This window comes from Mizuhopecten yessoensis, unplaced genomic scaffold (genome assembly GCF_002113885.1).
Source record: "Mizuhopecten yessoensis strain PY_sf001 unplaced genomic scaffold, ASM211388v2 hete_36142816, whole genome shotgun sequence".
Taxonomy (NCBI): domain Eukaryota; kingdom Metazoa; phylum Mollusca; class Bivalvia; order Pectinida; family Pectinidae; genus Mizuhopecten; species Mizuhopecten yessoensis.
Genome location: NW_018484729.1, coordinates 1 through 3,579, shown reverse-complemented (window position 1 = coordinate 3,579; position 3,579 = coordinate 1). Strand labels below are relative to the sequence as shown.

The 3,579-nt window shown below is 36.3% G+C and overlaps 1 long non-coding RNA gene across 1 annotated transcript; it reads left to right on the top strand.

The window, feature by feature from the left end:
• Window positions 1-2,040: 2,040 nt before the first annotated feature.
• Window positions 2,041-3,409, top strand: LOC110444560. Its single transcript, XR_002462260.1, has 2 exons — window positions 2,041-2,382; window positions 2,810-3,409. It is a non-coding gene; the product is annotated as an uncharacterized LOC110444560 (long non-coding RNA).
• Window positions 3,410-3,579: the final 170 nt, after the last annotated feature.

Sequence of the window (3,579 nt, the reverse complement as noted above, 5' to 3'; positions counted from 1 at the left end):
CAAACCTGATGTACGTAGCCGCATCAAATACGAATTGATCAGGAACAATATGTATAAAAAAATAATTTAATTGCACAAATGTATATGAACCACAAATCAGTTAAAATAATGTTTTTAATGTAAATTAACCACCTAGACATCCTAAACAATTTTGAAGTACTATATGAATGATTTATTGGACAATAGTTTTTATAAATGATTTCTCCCCACCCGATATGGATATGGATACAAATGCAAAAACTGTACTGTAATAACTTATCTAAGACATCAGTTGATGTAACTTTTACTGTCTACTACCGTTGCTTGAAAGCATTTAGTGAACTACCGGTAATTGAAACATCCTCTTATAACTGGTTTGTTAAGTATTGAGGACACAAATTAAAACACTATTCGACATCAGGAATTTGTTGGAAGTATCTGGAACACAAGTTGAGACGACTTTAAATGTTAACGTTTCTAACCAAGTGTCAGAACACATTAGACATTATTTTCAAGGTTGTAAAACAGGAAGGTTTATTTTGGTATATCCTGGTGTTTTAGCCGAACCTTATCTGCCTATAGGCTCCAGTTTCCCTCAGAAAGGTTTCTGCAGCTAACATTACTGTTCATGTCAGATTCAATTAAAGAAGCTGCTATGAACCATGGACTGGCATTATTAAAACCTGCTGTTACATCTAATGATGCAGGGTCTTGTTTATATCTCATCAACTATGTGGCATCCTCTAAACAAATCCTTGTATTATTTCTCTTTGAAAATGAAACATAGGGACTAGGAATGAGGACGGTTGTGATGTAATACTGGAAGAAACCTCTGCTTTGATATCATGATACTGGTTTTCAATGGTAACCTCACATTTGAGGTGAGATTCCATACCTGTATGTAGTCCTCTACTGATGTACGATTTATGGAATCTATCACTCTCAGGTATGTGATGCTGGCAGAGATATCTCAATCTAAGCTGTGATCTACGAAGTTTATCATGAAGATTTGCGGGGTGTAAAACTTCAAAACATTTATCTCCAGACTTGAGATTTCACGATTTCCATCACACATGAGTGATTAATTTTTCTCAAGAACTTTCTCCTGATTCAAAAATGCAGTAGTGAACCCTAGGTGTTGCACCATCATCAAGGGTGCATGTAATTCACGACAAAATTGACTGCAGCACCCAATCTTAGAATAAAAGCACATGTTATTCTCAAGGTAGCTAAATACTAAACGGGAAGACACTTAAGTTGCCAAAAACAAGGTTTGTTGAGTGTTTGGCAACTTACGAATCTATTCCTGAAAGGTTGAGATCCATAAATCTCGCCTCAACAGGTTGAATAATTATTTTTCTCTTACCCTGTTCACCCTTTCATGAAACATCATGTAATTTTAATGTTGCATGCTAAATTTTGACGCAATGTAATTGTATTATTGACGTGATGTCACACGATTATTATGAATAAAGGAATCCCCCCCCCCGTCTTAACCCTAGGGTGAGACAAGGATATCTCACTGGGTAAGGTTTAATCTTTTCCCTGGCAAAAACAGGAATGTACCGTGAAGTGTTGGGGGGAAAATGATGACCTTCTCAATGAATGAAAAACACATTGTGTTTTTTTAAGATCTTTAATCAAATAAAAAATTAGTGTTTTTAAAGATCTTTAATCAAATAAAAAATTAGTTTATTAACCAACCTCGGCAATATAGTGCATATTGCATATATAAAATAAATTACTGGAATGTGATCCAAGCCAGTCCTTATTTTACACACTGTAACTGCATTGTGTCTACTTATGTCACCCAGGAACCTTCCGAATCTCACAACTGTTTATTTGTTTTTACATCTTTTGAGTGCTATCTGTATCAGATGTTCACTGAAACTTGTCATTTGATAAGAATGGGAGCAAACTAAAACAGTAGACTGTCCGCAACCTGGAAAATAACAAAACTTCCCCATGCAGAACATCAGATGGGACAGATGCATGTAATTGATGTAAAGTCACAGCCCACTCCATAAGGATGGCTCAGGCTCTGCCCTCTTAATGTACGGTTTTTGGAACTTTTTTTCTCTGTACATATGTGAGTGGTTAACATTAGATGTGAGAGTTTGTGACTAATCTTTTCATTATGATTCATCATCTCAGGGGAAAAATCCTGTTGTGAAATGAGGAAGGAGAGGTAGAGTGGGTATCATTCCACAGAAGAAAGGAAGTCGGCTAAAATCTGCTGATTTCAAGGTTTTAATTTGACTGGAAGAGCTGTCTGTATCATGAGTCATACACAGCACAAGCCACCCCACAGAACTAGACTTGAGGCTTGTGTACCAGCACGCTGTTGTATCAGACATTTCATGGAATGTATCAGGCCAGACAACTCATTACACTGAAGTTTGGGTCTGTGGCTTGATATATTATAACTGATCCTTTATGGTTATAGATAAGAGGATGATGTTCTAATACAGTCTAAAAGTAGCATCGTTTTGTAGGAGAGAAGTGGTTGACAATGTCAGAAATAAATATAAAAATATCAACTTATCACGTTGCTATGTAGGATTATACATGTAAGATGAATGTAAGATACAAAACTGATGAAAGCTGTCAGCAATTCATATATATTCATCATTGCAGTTCTTGATATTTGAGATTGAAGACTTCTCATTGGCTTTTTCTAGCTAGTTGTCAAAAAGGCACATTTATTTGCATATGACATTATGTTTGTTGTTGTTGTGATTATCCAAACGTTTAACAAGCAGTAATGTCCCCTGTTTTAGAACTCTTTCAATGATTGATGGAATTAACCGAGTTTTCTGTTTATTTCCAGGTGGATTTACCAGTGTTTTTCTACATAGATCCGGAGTTCCAGGACAACCCTTTCCTTGCAGACTGTGACAATGTGGTTCTGTCCTACACATTTTTCCAGGCCAAACCAGGACTCCACCTACCCTTACCTGGCTTTCATTCTGCCAAGTCTTGACCACTGGTCAGGCAAGGCGTTTTCACTGCTCTAAGGTGAACTGGGCCTCTCCACTTGGCCAGGTAGACTCTCTAGTGTGTTCTGTGCAGCTGTGTACCTGATAAATAAGACTTTATAGTGTTTAGTTGGACTCAAGAGAATAATTTACAGGTATAATTTTGCTTTTGAAAACTGTGATTCTGGATAATATATCTGCAAAAATGCTTCATGGACTTCAATAAATTTGTACATATTTTGACCCTATCTGGTATTGATGTAAGTACAGACACCTGTCTATTGCAACCTCTGAGTATTCCGAGGTCCTGTAACACTAAATAAAACAAGTGTGACGTGATACCTCAATCTGTTTTGTCCTACAGGTTGTTAGCTAAGACAGGTTTCACTGTATTAAAAGCAATGTGTAAACTTTCTGTGATTTTGTAAAAATAATAAATTATAGAAATTATATTGGTTGTCTACTGTGTTTTAAAATCCTAATGTGGAATCCAACAACTATATGCATCCTTCTACATTCAGTGGTAATCACAAGGCTAATGGTAGGATGGTCAGTACTGTTTAATAATACTATCATAGGATGGTCAGCACATTCTTGTGATATGATGGTCAGCACACTCTAA